Raw genomic sequence first — 17,710 nt, forward strand, 5'->3', positions numbered from 1 at the left:
GAATGTTTAGCCTGGAGAGAAGATGACTGAGAGGTGATAGGATAACCATCTTCAAGTACTTGAAGGGCTGTCATATAGAGGATGGGGTGGAGTTGTTTTCCCCTGCCCCAGAAGGTCGGACCAGAACCAGTGGGTTGAAATTAAGTCAAAAGAGTTTTCAGCTAAACATTAGGAAGAACTTCCTGACATTTAGAGCAGTCCCTCGGTAGAACAGGCTTCCTCGGGAGGTGGTGGGCTCTCCTTCCTTGGAGGTTTTTAAGCAGAGGCTGGAGGACCATCTGACAGCAATGCTGCTTCTGTGAACCTGAGCAGATCATCATGAGATGGAAGGTAGAATGGGTTACATCAGGGCTTAGTTCTCATGACCCCTTCTTACATGCCCAGGGTAATGCTGATCGCCAGCTTGGGGTCAGGTAGCAATTTTCCACAGGCCAGTTTGGCGAGGGATCCTGGAGGTGTTTTGCCATCTTCTCGGCATGGAGTAAGGGTCACTGGGGGTGTGGGGGGGGGAGTAGTTGTGAATTTCCTGCAATATGCAGGGGGTTGGACTAGAGGACCCTAGAGGTCCCTTCCAACCCTATGATTCTATGATTCTACACATTTTGTTTTCTTCCCTGTTTGTTTGAAAGCATCTGTTTTTGTGTGTGCAAACGTAGCCCCAGGGTTGCTATATCAAAAGGGGGAGGAGGGGACCTTGCCCCTTCCCACTTCTGCCATTTCCTCACTAGAAGAAGCCCCCCCACCCCCACCCCCCATGCTTCTGCCCCTTCTGGGTAAACTTCGCTTTCCTGCGACGGCCATTGCTTCCTCTCGGCAAGTTCATCTGAGGACAGAATCTGGTCTATTATAAGAAAATTGATTTTTTAAAAAAACTATTTCCAATTATATTGGATGGAGAAAACAAGGCACGCCTATTATACATATCTTGACAGTTTATTACATGCTCCTTGCTTAATAGTTTTTTTGAGGGTTTTTTTCCCTTCAGACAGGACGACAATGAATTCCATTAGCAGTTAGGGCTGGCGTGGATCGTCCATTTTTCATTTCTTCTTCAGTGGAATATATCTGCGGCAATAAGCCTGGACGTTGAATTATGACGGTGACACTCCACTGGCCATAAATCTGACTTCTTAAAAATAACCTGTCTTGTTAACAAAACTGTACTTTGATGGCCTTCAAAGTTTCTCGTCGTGCGGACTGGCAACTTCTGCCCCATCGGCGGCTCATAAACATCCAATTAATATTCCTTCCCAATTGGAGCCCCTGACCTTCCGGTCGCTTCGATCTCTGGTTTCTCAGGAATGTCCATCACAGGGGTGCTTAGCCCCTTCCAAGCGTGGCAGCTGCTGAAGGAGGCAATTTCCCTGCTTGCAATTACTAGGAAAGGGGTTGAAAATAAAGTGATTGGTTTTTCACACACTCACACACACACAGATAAAGCATAATTAACTTGTGGAACTCACTGCCACCACATGTAGCAATGGCCACTAATGAAGCTGCTTTTCATGACTGCTAACCTCCAGGTAGGGCCTGGAGTTCAGCTAGAATTAAAAGTGATCTCCAGAACTTGGAGATCAGTTTCCCTGGAGAAAATGGCCATAGATCCAGAGGAGTTAGCCATGTTAGTCTGTAGTTGCGAAGAGTCCAGTAGCTCCTTTAAGACTAACCAACTTTATTGTAGCATAAGCTTTCGAGAACCACAGCTGGGCGCGGTGGTGCGCACCTGTAATCCCAGCCTGAGCACGGGAGGCTGAGGCTGGCGGATCACTTGAGCTCGGGAGTTTGGGCCTGCACGGGGGAAAACGTCAGTGGACCTCTGTTTCTGTATCTGTGAGCCTGAAGGGGCCCAGGAAGGAGGAGCTACAGTGGTGCATTCATTGAAGCGCCAGCCGCGTTTATGATTTTGCTCACACGGAACCATTAAAATGAGGGGAAGGGGTGAGGGATACCCCCAGGCCTGGGATGTGGCTGCACCATTCCTTGCCCTTCAACATGCACACAGGGAGATCCAGTTGCAAATGATAGTAGCAGAAAGATCCTATGGAGTCTGGAGGCAGCCCTGGCTGCAGATCAAGGTGGGGATTCACCACGTTATTGACTTGCTTGCTTGTAATACTGACCCCTTCCTTTCAGCAGGACGACCCCTGCAGTGGGGCATCCAATAACAGTCATAAAACAGGGAACAGCTGGCAGGGACAGGGACAGCTGGAGAAGAGCCACCAAGAGGGGCCCAAAGGCAGCTGCCAAAGGCACAGTGCAACGGCCAGGATCAGCACAGCCTGCAAAAAAGAAGTGGCCCCTCTGATCTCGGCCTGGAGGGAATTCTGTCGTTCAGGGCCCACCTCTGGAAAGGCCCTGCACACTGTGTTGTGACTGGAGCATGTTATGCCTGGATTGCAACTCCAGGGTGAAAGGCATAAGGGGGGAGGGACCCCCTGAGGACCCCTGACCATTTAGGGCTTCAGCGACCAAAAAACACCCTTGGAAATGAACCTGGGAACCATCTGAAAGAGAGTAACTTCTACATTACTGTAAAATAGTAAAGAGTCCAGTAGGATCTTTAAGTCTAACCAACTTTATTGTAGCATAAGCTTTTGAGAATCACAGCTCTCTTTGTCAGATGCATCATCAGCTTTTGAGAACCACAGCTCTCCTCATCAGATGCATCTGACGAAGAGAGCTGTGGTTCCTGGAGAAATGGCTGCTTTGGAGAGTGGGTTCTATGGTATCCCCAGGTATTTCTCAACCTAGAACTGGCACCCAAAAAGGTGATTAGGCCAATCCCTTTAGGCATTCATAGGAAACTAACCCAGGAGTTTTTCGAGACTTCCTCCTCTTCCTCCTTCCCTTCTCCAATAGCTGGACTAAATCCTGGCTTTCTTGTCATTGTTTTCTAACTACGTTGCAAGTTTATCTGATCCATCCTTTTTTAAAAAACAATCGACAGCTGTTGGGGACTGCCTTTCAGCCAGAAAAAACATTCTAGGAATGGGGAGGTTTCAAACACCACCCCGTCAGCGCCGGGCATCACCCAGGTTTCCCCTTATCCCGATCCAGGAGAGAAGACCGTCTGAGCCAATGCCGTGAGCGCACAGGGCCGAGGGCCACTGGATGCCACTGCTCACTGCCAGAACTGGGCTGGATTGAAAAATGATGCTGACTGAGACTGCAGCAGGAAGAAGGCGCCGAAGTGGTACCGCTGGTCAAGACGCTGGCAGCACCTTGCCATGCCAAGACTGAAGCCGGCCGGGGGCGGGGGGGGGAGGCTGGGAGGGTGATGTTCTGTCTATCTGTGGCAGCCGGGACTCTCTCAGGATGTGGACCCTGCCTGAAGTTCCCTCTCTGGAAATTATGCTGTTCCCAGCTTCTGGGAAACAACCTGGAATCTGGATGTTTAAGGGGGGAAGAGGCAGCTTGTGGTTATATGCTTATGAAATAAGACTGTGCCTTATTCCTGGCCATTTTTGCTCTTAGTAAGATCATGGTACTAGAAATTTTCAATAAAGCTTTGTTAATCCCAGAGAAGACTTTTGGGAAGAGTCTTGGCAGATCCTTAATGGCCCTACTGCTCTAGCAGCAACAGAATCTCTGGCCAAACCCGCCAGTCCAAGGGCACCTCCTGATCAGCGCCAGTGGGACCCTGTGGCAGCTGCTGTTTCCTTGAACCCCTTGGCCGCTGTTTACTGTTTTTTTCTTTCTTTCTGCGCCCTGTATATAGACTCAGGCAGCTCCAACGATCTGTTTCTTTTTCTCCAGGCTCTCCCAGGATCCACAGGGTCAGAGGTGTTGTGAATCCAAGCTCTGAACTTAATTCACGTGCCTGGTCTGGCTCTGGCCTTTGGCAAGCAGTGAGAGGCGACTTCTGTCTTCCCCCCGCCAAACAATTTTCCTTACTTGAAATGATCCGGGGGCAGGGGGAGGCATTATTTGCCCCACTGGGGAAACATTTGACCACCCCATCAGTATATGTGAGCCTTTAATGGGGCAAATTTTTATTTATTTATTTATGTCATATATAGTCCTCTCTCACTGAGGCTCAAGGCACATTACACAGCGTGAGATTAGTACAGCAGTAAAAAAGAGCAAGAGTTCAGTAGCACCTAGAAGACTAACAAAATTCTGAAGAAGTGTGCTGTGGATCACGAAAGCTCATACCCTACCACAATTTGTATTAGTCTTCTAGGTGCTACTGGACTCTTGCTCTTTTCTACTGCTGCAGACAGACTAATGCGGCGACCCATCCTGAGATTAATACCATCTGTGTCAAGGACATTTCCGTAAACCATGCCATAGTGTAAATAAACACAAGTTTACAAAGACATGGCATTAGCAAGGATCCAATACAGAGTTGAAGAAATGCTGGAACAGAACATAAGCAGTTCTAGGAGTGATATTAGACAACACGAAGCACAGGTAGTATATAGGAGTACATATTGAAAGCAACAGATAACATGTAAGACAACATAATGGTGAAGTCTCTGGTCCCCAACTCATTAGTGAAGCATCTGAGACCCCCTCCCTACAATACAGCCCTCCTATCTGAGTAAAATGCCTTTTTGAACAATTTGGTTTTGCTTCGTTTGCAGAAAGCCAGGGGTGTGGGGGCTCTCCTGACCTCCTCAGGCAGCCCGTTCCACAGGACAGGGGCCACCACAGAGAAAGCCCATGTACGGGCTGCTGTTGGTTTCACCCATGTGCCGGGTGGCACCTGCAAGAGGCCCTGTTCAGATGAGCAAAGCTGCCATGGAGGAACGTAGGGAGGGAGGGAGTCCAGTAGGTATGTTGCACCAAGGTGGGCTCTCCTTCTTTGGAGGTTTTTAAGCAGAGGCTCGATGGCCATCTGACAGCAATGCTGATTCTGTGAACCTGGGCAGATCATGAGGTGGGGGGCAGGAAGGGCTACACCAGTGCTTAGTTCTCGTGGCCCCTTCTTACGTGCCCAGGGCAAGGCCAATCACCACCTTGGGGTCAGGTGGCAATTTTCCCCAGGCCAGTTTTGCTAGGGATCCGGAGGGAGTTTTGCCATCTTCTGGGAATGGAGTAAGGGTCACTGGGGGTGTGGGGGGGGGGCGGTAATTTGGGAATTTCCTGCATTTTGCAGGGGGTTGGATTAGATGACCCTGGGAGGTCCCTTCCAACCCTAGGATTCTATGATTCTGTGATTCTAAGGCTGTGAGGAGCTTTGTAAGTGATAACTGATACCTTGAATTGAATGACTGCAGAATGGGGGTGATGCTCCTGCTCCTGCTCACTCCTGATAACAGTCGAGCTGCAACATTTTGCACCAATGGGAGCCTCCTAGTTAACTTAGATGGTAGGCCAATGTATAGGGCATTACAATAGTCAAGTCTTGATGCTACCATAGCATGGATCCAGGTGGCCAGGTCAGCCGTGCCAAGGTAAGAAGCCATCTTCCAGGCTAGAGTGATAGTGTGGAAAGCATTTGTTGTGGTTCATAGAAAGCTAGAGTTGGAGGGCCCTTACAGACCATCTAGTCCAGCCTCTGCCCAATGCAAGAACAGCCTAAAGCATCCCTGACAAATATTCATGCAGCCGCTCCTTGAAGACTGCCAATAAGGGGGCACCCACCACTTCCCTAGGCAGTCAGTTCCACTGCTGAACTACTCTTAACATGGAGAATTTTTCCCCTACCATCCAGCCAGTAGTTTCCCTCCTATAGTTTAAACGAGTCCTATCCTCTGTTGCCAACAGGAATAGCTCTCTCTAAGTATGTAAAAGGCTTCCACCATGTTGTCCATCAAATGCTTGCAGATTGATGCCTTTAATATCTGCCGCACATCCCTTTTTGTGTTCTGCATATGGACGGTGGGTTTGGATGTCAGGGGTGTGGTCACATCAGCACGTGCGGGTTGGCACTCTCCATCTGCTTCCCCGGGCATGCCGCTGTCCTGAGACGGGTGGCTTGTGCTAGGTTGCTATGGACTTGGAGTACTTGCGATGTTCTCTTTACTTTGCCAAAGGTGTTTCTTTCACATGTTTCTCCTGGACCACGCGGGGCATACGGTACCGACTAGCAGCTCTGGTGCTGCTCCAACGCTGTCGATACATTAGCATCAAGGTTTTAAGAATTGAACGACCTAACCTGCAGAATTTCTTCTCCCCCCAAAAATACGCTAAGAGAGTGAGCTGAAGTGTTTCTTTTTTCCCCTTTTCTTGTTTGGAATTGAAAGTCTTTGAAAAGTTGATTTGTCAGCATGTCTGTTACACAGCTGGGTTTTGCATCTTAAAAACTCGCAGGCGGCACTCAGACTGGAAGAATCCTGCCTGTGCCTAGAATGGAGCTAAGAGACTGGCTCTTTCATGTGTTGATGCGTGAGTTTGTGAGTGATCTTTTCTCACTTTGCAAATTGATTTTAAGAACAGGGTACGATGACAGGAGGAAGGGGTGGAGGGCCAATGCCCAGATACTTTCAAACAAATTCATTAGATGGTAAACCCACCAAGAGCCATCTCCCAGGATTGTCAAGTGTTACGCATAATCTTTATCCGAAGTGATTAGTAATAAAATGACTGGCTAATAATTCTTCATGAAGAATGCACAGGTCAGGTCTTCTTTCTTGTGTGGCACTCACAAATGGCCTCAGGATGGTCCGCCTCAGCTCTTCTGAGTTGCCGTTTGCTCCCTTCCAGTGTTCTTGGGGCCTTTGCTTACCTGGTAGAGATTCCTGACCAGGTAAAGACTGCCCTGCTCAGGAATAAGTTCAGCTTTGATGGCGATGATGCAAACAGCAGTCACTCGCCCTCTCGAACAAAGGAATGACTGCTTCCTAAGCAGGCGTGGCTTTGCTCATTGAGAATTCTCAGCAATGTTCATTTTTTAAAAATCCAGAAATGCCCAGGGTCCATTGAATTAAAGGGAGAATTAAAACAGTATGTAATGTACGTTTGCACTTCTGATTGGTTTCTGTGAGATCCTTCAAGACTGGGCTGTCTGGCGCTGAGGCCAAAAACCAGACCCCCAAAGTAGCACACAAGTAGCTTGCTGAAGGAAGGAAGGAAGGAAGGAAGGAAGGAAGGAAGGAAGGAAGGAAGGAAGGAAGGAAGGAAGGAAGGAAGGAAGGAAGGAAGGAAGAAGAAGAAGAAAGAAAGAAAGAAAGAAAGAAAGAAAGAAAGAAAGAAAGAAAGAAAGAAAGAAAGAAAGAAAGAAAGAAAGAAAGAAAGAAAGAAAGAAAGAAAGAAAGAAAGAAAGAAAGAAAGAAAGAAAGAAAGAAAGAAAGAAAGAAAGAAAGAAAGAAAGGTCAGTCCTGTGGCTATAAAAAAAAATCCTTGTAATAACTTTATTATGGCCAACCCAATGATACATAACAGTTAGCAAGCTTTTGAGTTCCACAGAAGTCTTCATCAGGCCAGATTATACAAAATAAAAAAGGAGGGGAGCAGATTTTAAGCAGACTTTTGAAGTCCTGGAGTTAAGAAGACCTCCTCAGGCCAACGCATAGTGAATTTCCTGACAGTTGCCTTGAAAACCCCAGTAGGGGTGGCCGTAAGTGCTATGACTTGACCACACTTTCCATCACCAAAGAAAATCAGGCTTCAGGTTGCTGTTGTGGGGGGGGGGAGCATAAAAGCAAGAGGCAATCAAACAATTAAACTCCTTAGCAACTCTCCCTCCCCCAAGTCTCTAATATCCCTTCTTGTGGCTGCCCCTTTCTGTAAACCCAAGAGCCAGCATCTGTTCATTTTTCCCCCTCGTTCCTAATGTAAATATTGGCACTGGGGCTAGGAAAAGACTTGGATTCACTTGGGCGGAACCATGCATAATCACTCTGAACTGCAGGAGAGCATAGCAGCAGCGCATGAATCCACTGAGTGCAGCAAAGCAAATCTTTGGGGGGGGGGAGATGCTCGTTGACGCTTGTCTCTTCTGCTTCTGTTTGCTTGAAAAGGTCATTTGCTACTTATTCCGGCTGCTCTTTGGGACACCAGGAGACGATCATCTCTCATGACAGAGACGCAAATCCAAATAGCAGAATGTTAATTTCTTTGCCTTTCTCCCCTCCACCACATCGCAGGCAGAATAGAGAATGTCGTAAGGGGAGTTCATCAGAAGGAAACTCTTCCAGTCAGCCCAGACCTTGGAATCAATATTTTTATTGACTGGGCTTGGCAAATTTACATTCCTCCTTAGTCTCTCGTGGAGTTTATAAGCCAACAGACAGTGATAAATGTTCCCCTGGTAAATCAAGCCCAGGAGGTCCTGCAGCAATTCTGCTTACTTGCTCCCTCCCCAAAGTTTTGCCTGCTGGAACGCTGGAAGTTGTTTAATGCAGCGGAGAGGAAACCCTTCCCGTGCCAGGCAAAGGGCAGCTACGTAAGATGGAGAGCGCCTGGCCTCACAGTGGTCCATCCATGTACCTGTATTTGCATATCTGTGCAATGGGTCACTAAGGAAAGGCCAGCTTGGGCAGGGGCGGGGAGGGGAATCATTCTGCCCTAGAGCATTTGTGGTTTTTCTGCACCACCTTTCTGCTGCTGTTCTGCATTCAAAACCAGCTCACTCATGAGAATACGCAAAAATAACATTAACATTAAAGAATCCTTTAAGTGTAAAGTACACACACATACTGACAACTACCTATTCATTAGCAGTTGCCATACAGGTGACTTACCTATGGACTTATTTATGAAGGTCATCTATATGGCATGATTTTTGTATTTATGACTCCTTTTTCATATTTATTGTATTTATGACCTCATATTCTACACTTATTGCCTTTGCACTTTGCACTTTAATACTTATGCATTAGGTCTAAATGGGAGAATTTGGCAACTGCTAATAAATAGAGCCCCGTCGCTCAGAGTGGTAAGCAGCAGTACTGTAGCCCAAGCTCTGCTCATGACCTGAGTTCGATCCTGGCGGAAACCGGGTTCAAGTAGCGAGCTCAAGGTTGACTCAGCCTTCCGTCCTTCCGAGGTTGGTAAAATGAATTCCCAGTTTCCTGGGGGTAAAGTGTCGATGACTAAGGAAGGCAATGGCAAACCACCCCCCAACCACCCCGTAACACAAGTCTGCCAAGAAAACGTCGTGATGCAACATCCCCCCATGGGTCACTGATGACTCAGTGCTTGCACAGGGGACTACCTTTACCTTTTACCTTTTTAATAAATATTTGTCAGTATGTGTGTGTACTCTACGTTTGACTTAAAGAATTCTTTAATGTCAATGTAGAAAAGAGCAAGAGTCCAGTAGCACCTATAAGACTAACAAAATTTGTGATAGGGTATGAGCTCACGAAAGCTCCTACCCTACCACAAATTTTGTTAGTCTTATAGGTGCTACTGGACTCTTGCTCTTTTCTACTGCTACAGACAGACTAACATGGCTACCCATCTTGATCTACTTTAATGTTAATGTTGTTGCATATTCTCATGAGTGAGCTGGTTACAGTGGGAATTTCCTACGTGTTTTTCAATGCTTTACCCCGGCTCTCTCGGTTTGTTTGGATTGTCCCGTGTTCAGCTAGTGCTGAGGAGGCATTCCAAGTGTGCCTCGAGAAACCAATGTGCAGGGAGTGGGAACAGAAGGCTGTTGAGGATCGTGGCACTTTGGCACGGGGAATGAGTCACATAAGAAGGGGCACAACAAGAAACCCAAGAAGTGTCTCTTAAGGGTTTTCTTTTTTAGCTTTACTGCAGAGCTTGGAGTCTCTGCATTTAACTGGAGCAGCTGCCGAGGGAGGGGTGTGCATGCATGCTCGCTTAATCTACAGGTGGACAGCTTATTGCCCAGGAGGCACGTCCAGCTTGCCACAGCTCTTTTGAATGGACTGCTGGCTCCAGAAGGTGAACAGCTAGCATTTATGGCCAGAGCTCTCAAAAGCAGGCAGAGGCTCACACGTGGCTCTCTGGACAAACCATTGGCCTGTCCCTGGCATAAGCCCTGTTCTCTTTGCATCACTGTGCACTAAAAATCACAATGCTGGGCACAAAGCTGAGGGGCACAGGAAAAATGTATATAAAATACGCATCTGCTATCCCAAGCCACCGTGCTATTAGGAAAAAGGAACAAGTTGGTCCATTAGAGCACAAGGGGCAGTGCCCCCACTGCTTTCGGCTCCTTGCCATTGGCCGCCTTTACAAGAAAAGTAAATTAAACCAAAATCCTTACTGAAATAACTACCAGTTCAAGGCTGGCTGGCTGGCTGCTCCCTCTTTAAACAAACTTCTTGCCTGCTTGTCTTTCTGAACCTCAGCCAAGTTCCTTCCTATACTCAAGCTAGAGGGCTTTTTGGCCCGTTCTTCTCAAAGGCACAGGCTGGTTTTTTTTATATGTAAGTCCACAAAATCAGTAGCTAGTACATTCGGTAAATAATAGGGGAGCCAAAGCCCATGGCTTCTCAATTCAAAGCTACTGAAAGAGGGTAAGGCATGTTAAAATACTGAAAGATTTCCAGGTGTGGTCAGTGGATTCTTATGGAATGTTATTGAGCAATGAGAGACTTACAAGGGTAGCAGAACCGGTGCCCAGTTTCTGGTTACAGCAGTGGAAAGTAAGAGCCAAACTACAAGTGACGCCTTACACAGGTTGGACACTTGTCAGCTTCCCTCAAGTTTTGATGGGAAATGTAGGCACCCTGGTTTTACAGCTCGGCTCTCCATTACAGCTGCAAGACAAGGATGCCTACATTTCCCATCAAAACTTGAGGGAAGCCGACTAGTGTCCAACCTGTGTAAGATGTCACTTGTAGTTTGGCTCTCAGTGGAGGCTCAGTCAATGATGGAAGGGCCAATCTGGTAAGACGCAGAGGGGAAATGAGAGTTTATTGAGGGTGAATTCATTGCTTCCTGGCTTATTTGTCCTGTCCTGATGAGGGAGAGAAAGGGTGTGGTGCTGTTTTTATGGTAAAGTGGAAGGTAAGGGGTGCAGGTTTGGAGAAGTATAAAGAAACAAGCACTTTGCAAGAGCAGCGGTCAGTTGCTTTGTAACATCCAAGAAAGTTTGAAAGAGAAACAGTTAAGATGGGTCAAGTCATCAGCGAAACTAGTTGGGACCTTCTCCAGTTCAGTCATCAATGTAACTTGGCTGGATGGTATCCAGATTTAGAAATTGCTCTTTGAATATTTCTCTGCTTGACAGCAACTTTGGCTTCTTGCGGAAGAAGTTTCAGTATGCTTAAAATAATTAAAATTAATAATTATTCCTGTCAAAATGTCAGTCTACGGATGACAGGCCATGGCAGATAGATCCTGGTACCCTCACAGCAAGAAATCCCTGGTCTTGGTTGAAAAGGCTTTTATTCAGGAATCAATTCAAATCCCCAGATATGTCCATGTGGTTGCTCAGAAGGAAAGCAAGCAGTTAAGCAGGTTGACAGGCAGGGCGCGGTGGAACGGAGTTCCGGAACCTCTTGAAAATGGTCACATGGCCAGTGGCCCCGCCCCCTGACCTCCAGACAGAGGGCAATCTCAACTCCCCTCTGCCTGGAGATCGGGGCGGGGCCACCAGCCATGTGACCATTTTCTCCGAGGGCAACCCACTGAGTTCCACCACCTCTTTCCCCAGAAAAAAAGCCCTGTTGACAAGAATACTTAAAAGTGTGAAACCCATTCTTCTTATAAAGCCTAGATGCTCATCCCCCCTCCCACTAGTAAAACATAACTTTCGGCACAAAACAGTCCTGGGTACTCCTCGCATAGTTTGCATGCCCAGTCCAGACACTAGGAGGGCATAACATTAAAGTTGAAACACAGTGATTCATGAGCAGTTTACAAGGTCATAAGCTCTGGGAGCTTCAAAGCAGTTAGATAAGGCACCTGCGGCTTTAGTAGGCCTGTGAAAGCAAGGCAATTATGATATTGGTAATATGACATCAAGGTACAGCATCAAATAATGGTTCGCCGTAACAGCAATGGCTCATTGTAACAGCTCAGCTTAAAATAACAGCGTGGAAGAGGTGCAGACATGACAAGAGTACCTTTGAGCATCCCTGAGTCGGGAGAGGTTTGCAAACCTATCTGTCTTGTCAATTAGAAATACAAGGTAGCAAATAATATTAATTTGGATGCAATTGTTTATGCATTTGCCTCATTGAAAGCACAAAAAGTGCTATTGTGAAATATGGCCATACCTGATGTGGTTTAATTTTGCATTTTTTAAATATAAAGTTAAATACTTTAACTGTTTGTCAACTGAACACAGAAAGTATGGGGACACAATTTTATATTTCTTGCCTTGGGTGCAAAATTAACTAGTTATGGCTCTGTTCCACCCTCTCAGGGAAAAGATAGATGGATTTGGTGTCGTGTTCTTCATGGGTAAGAAAGCAGTGGCAGGGGGGTGGATTTTGACTGGGGAAACGGCCGGCAGGTCTAGGCTGCTCTCTTGGTTTCCCCTTCCCTAAAGCTGCCTGCTTTATTATTATTATTATATTATTATTATTATTTATTATATTTATATCCTGCCCTCCTCTCAAGCGGGCTTTGTTCAGGCTGCAGCAGGCGCAGCTGGCCCAAGAGTAGGAACCAGACTGAAGTCGGCTAAAGGGTTAGAATATCTTCCCTACCAAAAAGAAAGTGTAAGATATATGTTGCAAATAAAGATTTGATTTAATTGTCCTTCTATAAGGAAATGTCTCATTTTATCCAGCAAATGTTATCTTCATGTGGCTGCTTATTGTGTTATATGTCACTTTTCCCCTCAAAGGGGATACAAATACGCTCACAACACCATTCTCCTCTTCGCCATTTTATCCTCAAAACAGAAACCCTGTGAGGTAGGTTAGGCTGGGAGGGGGCCAGGAGAGAGAGAGAGCGCGCGCATCCGAGCAGAGCAGGGATTTTAACATGGAATTCTACTCCATCCATTGTGCCACGCTGACGTTTGTCTCTTGCCCACTTTGGTTATTCAAAAGTCATTCTCCACATCTTAAAATATAAGTGATGTGGATCCAGATGTGCTTGACCTCTCTTTCCACTTGGAGGACACTGCCCACAGGTGCCCACAGCGCCCCCCTGGCTGCTACCTACCTTCTCTCTCCGATTTGGCTGCTGGCGTTGCTGCTCTACGTCCTTTTCCTGGGTTTCCTCTCTGGACTGCCTCTTGCCCTGTGAGCAGTCAACCCCAGCCTCCACCATTTTATAGCAGCTATAATATAAAAATCAAAAGCCCCTTGAATCTGACGCAGCTTGATCCACAGGCTGAGCAAAGTGTTGCCGAGTCCCGCCTGGGAGAGTGAGTCATGAACACGAATGCAAATGCAGAGCGATTGGGCGTGATTGGCTCCTTCCCCTCCAAGCTGCGGAATGTGCAGTCTTGGCAATAAGGGTGCTCGGTGAGTCTCCACCCAAACCTTCCGATCTCCCCTCTTTTCCATGATTGAATCCTATCCTACAATCGAGGGCCATCAATCTGCTCTGATAAATTTGTAACTTCCTCCAGAGAACATCTAATCAAGAATCGAAATCCATTACCAATACTTAATTAGCAGCTGTTTCTTTGTGAAGCACCAGGAGAGAAAAATCCTATTCTTTTGCTACACCCTGGTAGCACCAATCAAAGGTTCTCAAACCTTTGTCGTTTTCCAGAAGTGACCTTTAAGGTCCTTTGTCCTAACAACCAAGGCACCTTCCCACCTCAGGGCTGGATTTGCCCTGTAAGAACCCAGGCTTTGCCCCATTCAAATGGTGCGTGCTTCTTTGGATCCGAGTGCTGTACCCTTACGGTTTCCTTCCCTAAGACTCTCCTGGTCGAGAACGCTGACCGTTCTAAGCCCTCTTCCCCCGTGGCCTACTCTGCTCCTCGGATAGGTAATTATCACCCGAAAATCCCGCAAGCCTATTCCGCTTTCACCACTGCTTTTCCTAGGAAGCTTGTATGCTTGTGAGTGACTTCTTGTATGTGTGAATTTTAAGTAAAAAACACTCTTTAATTGATATTAGACCACAAGAAGCACAGGCAGTACATAGGATAACATATTAAAAGCAACAGATAATATGTAAGGCAACGTAGTGGTGAAGTCTATGGTCCTTAACTCATTAGCGAAGCACCTGAGAGCCCCTCCTTACAATACAAAAGCCTTTTTGAATAATTCGGTTTTGCATCCTTTGCAGAAAGCTAGGACAGTATGATCCTACTGGTCAGTTATATGTTAACGTCAGCCCTAGAATTGCTTATGCTCCGTTCCAGCATTTCTTCACGATTAAATGGCTAGGATTGATATTGGATTCTTGCTAATGCTATGTCTTTTGTAAACTTGTATTTATTTATCCAATGGCATAGTTTATGGAGATGTCCTTGATATTAACTGTACTAATCTCACACTGTGTAATCCGCCTTGAGTCCCAGTGAGAAAGCCGAACTATAAATAAATAAATAAAAGAAGGTGATGGGAAAGACCTCCACCAGAGACACTGGACTGGGGAGCCACTGCTGATCCCAGGACAAGACTACCCTTGATGGAACTGGGTGGGGGGGGCTGATTCCGTATTAAACGGCTTCATGTGAACTGTATCAGCATTACCAGGAAAGGAAGTGGGCCAGCTGGATCCCTTTGTCACTCCACTGTAAATGATTGCAAATTTAAATCTTGCTCTCCAGTGGGGTCTTGGGCCATGTGACGTTCGACGTTGCTGGCTCCTGGCCCGCCCCCACCCCATTTATTTTTGTCTCTTTCGGATAGCTGGCCCGGGGAATTCCATCACACAGTTAACAGGAATGATATAGAGTCATACTCCAAACGGCAGAGGCACACAGACCATCTGTCAAAACAAAAAGCTAAACTCTGAGTAATAAAATCCACTAAATGATTGATCTCTTGCATTAAAGGGGGAAACTGGAAAAAAAAGCAATTTTGTGTATGGGCAAACCTGCATTTGGTGCATTTTTCATGTCACATAAAGATGGAAATCACACCTCCTGGCTGTGGGTTACGGATATATTTCAGCTTCTGTAATTGTGCCAAGACACACGTGTGCTTAGAACAAATGGATAATTCCCACCAATTGTTGAATGCAATCAACTTATTGGGACCCAATTCTCTCCGGTCTCTCAAAGGCTCGCTAGGTCCTCTTGGTTTGCTTCACTGCAGCTGGGGAAATCATAGACTTTGCTCTTACTAGGAAGAATGGAAATGCTCCTTCCAAGTCAATGCAGCATCTTGCTCAAAGCATGAAGGAATTGCAGCAGAGCAGAAATCGTGGGATGAAAGCTACGGAGAATATTAACTCTCCCTGTGGGAATGCAGTGCAGGGCAGGTGGGCCACCACTGCCTCTGCAGAATCGTAGAATCATAGGGGAGGAAGGGACCTCCAAGGTCATCTAGTCCAACCCCCTGCACAATTTTATTAATTAATTTATTTATTTATTTTATGTCATTTATGGTCTGCCTTTCTCACTGAGACTCAAGGCGGATTACACAGTATGAGATTAGTACAATTAGTAACAAGTACATTTCAATGCAGTATCAAGGGCATTTCTATACAGTGTCAAGGACATTTCCATACACAATGCCATAGGGTAAATAAACACAAGTTTTCACAGACATCACATTAGTAAGAATCCAATACAGAGTTGAGGAAATGCTGAAACAGAACATAAGCAATTCTAGGACTGGCATTAGACAACATGAAGCACGGGTAGTATATAGGAGTACATATTTAAAGCAACAGATAATAGTGCAGGAAATTCACGACTTCCTCCCCTCCCACGCACACCCCCAGTGACCCCCCCTGCTCCCTGCCCAGAAGATGGCAAAACACCGCCAGGATCCCTGGCCAAACTGGCCTGGGGGAAATTGCTTCCTGTCCCCAAAGTGGCGATTGGCATTACCCTGGGCATGTCTTTTGTTTCTGAACCTGATTCTTGGGACTGGTGCCCTCGCTTGAGATTATGCCCGCAGAGCATTTTGTCTGAGAGGGCCAGGGTCTTTTTGACCATTGCGCCCATCCTCTGGCATTCTCTTCCCCCAAAGCCCACCCCCACCTCACACTTCAGCTCCCCCCGCGCCTTCCTTCCAGAAGTGTGTGTTTGTGTTTGTGGTTCAGCCTTTTCTCTTCTGCTATGGCTGTTTTCCAGGCGTTGTTGGTTTTTATGGGGGGACCAATGATGGTTTCTGCTCCACTCTGTTCATTTTATGTCTCATTTATTTTAAAGAAATACCATTTTAGGGTTTTATTCATATTGTACTATGGTTTTACCGCTACTGCTTTAAAAGCATTATGGCCAAAAGAGCAGCCGATGCGTTGCAAAACTAGTTAACTAAACAAATAAGCGAATGGAGCTGCAACGTGGGCAGGCGCTTCGGGCCTGGCTGCATTTATGCCTTCTGGATCCTAAGACTACAGCCCAGAAGGTGGAAGGTTGTGTTCGGAAGCAGAGAGTGAGAATCTGGGCTCTGGGAGACAAGCTAGAGGAGGCACTGCATTTGGATGTGGGGAAGGCCCAGATCCTGTTCGTTCATTTGTTTGCTTGTTTGTTTGTACTCTGCGTTGCTCACCAAGAGCCTCTCTACACAGGACATCTTACACAGGACACTCAAGTGTAGGGAGATGCAATGTTAGCCGGGAAGCGTAGTTTAAAAAGGCAGAGCCAGGGAGATGGCTCCTCAGAGGGTTTGTTAATTTTCATTTTGGTGTAATGGTTAAAAGCGGTAGGACTCTAATCTGGAGAGCCTGGTTTGATTCCCCCCTCCTCTGTTTGAAGCCAGCTGGGTGACCTTGGGCCAGTCACAGCTCTTTCAAGGCTCTCTCAGTCCCACCCTCCTCACAGGGTGATTGTTGTGGGGATAATAATAACATACTCTGTAAACCGCTCTGAGTGGCATTGTTATCCTGAAGGGCGGTATATAAATCTATATTATTATTATTATTATTATTATTATTATTATTATTATTATTATTATTATCTTCGCCTCCCCAAGGAGGAGAGCCTTGGGGAAACCGAAGATGAAATTAAAAACCCTCAGAGGAGCGATCTCTGCCAGCACTGTGTAGAGAGGTGAAACTGACAGAGTCTTCGGTGCTGTCTTTTTAAACTATGCTTCCCGGCTGTCATTGCAGTTCCCTACACTCGAGCGTCCTCATGCAAGATGTCTCGTACAGAGAGGCTCTGAAGGCGGTTACACAGTGTAGGTCAATTCAATCAACGATTGGGACGTTCAGTAATAATTCAGTCAATAATGCAATAGGGTAACGGTTACAGAAATCTGGACAAACCTGAAGATGTCCAGGCCTCCCACTATACCGGAAGGCCTCCCATCAACACCCTTCATTGCCCACAGCCTGTCAGAATGGCGGCAGGAGAAAAATAAAAAAAAAAACTATGGCTCCAGCCTAGTCACCCCATCTCATTCCAGGGTACAACCTGGAGGCGACAATGGATCGTTTTAGGAGTTGCCAAAATCTACCATTGATGGGGGCGGTGAGTGCTGTCAAGTCATAGCTGATGTCTAGCGACCCCTGCTGGGGTTTTCAAGGCAAGAGACTAACAGAGGGGGTTTGCCATTGCCTGCCTCTGCAACACTGGTCTTCCGTGGAGGTCTTCCATCCAAGGTTGGCCCTGCTTAGTTTTCTCCCCTCAAGGGTGCTCAGGGGGCAGTCCTGCCTTGCCTTGTGAAATCCAGCAACGAACTCTGTGGGCTGCCAATGGTTTTGCTCAAGAGGTGGTGCAAGGAAGGCAAGCGCACAGTGCGTGTGCACACACACCCAGGTTTCTTATTAGCAGGAAAATCACATCTTCCCCAGCTCCTCGGCA

This window comes from Eublepharis macularius, chromosome 2 (genome assembly GCF_028583425.1).
Source record: "Eublepharis macularius isolate TG4126 chromosome 2, MPM_Emac_v1.0, whole genome shotgun sequence".
Lineage (NCBI taxonomy): Eukaryota > Metazoa > Chordata > Lepidosauria > Squamata > Eublepharidae > Eublepharis > Eublepharis macularius.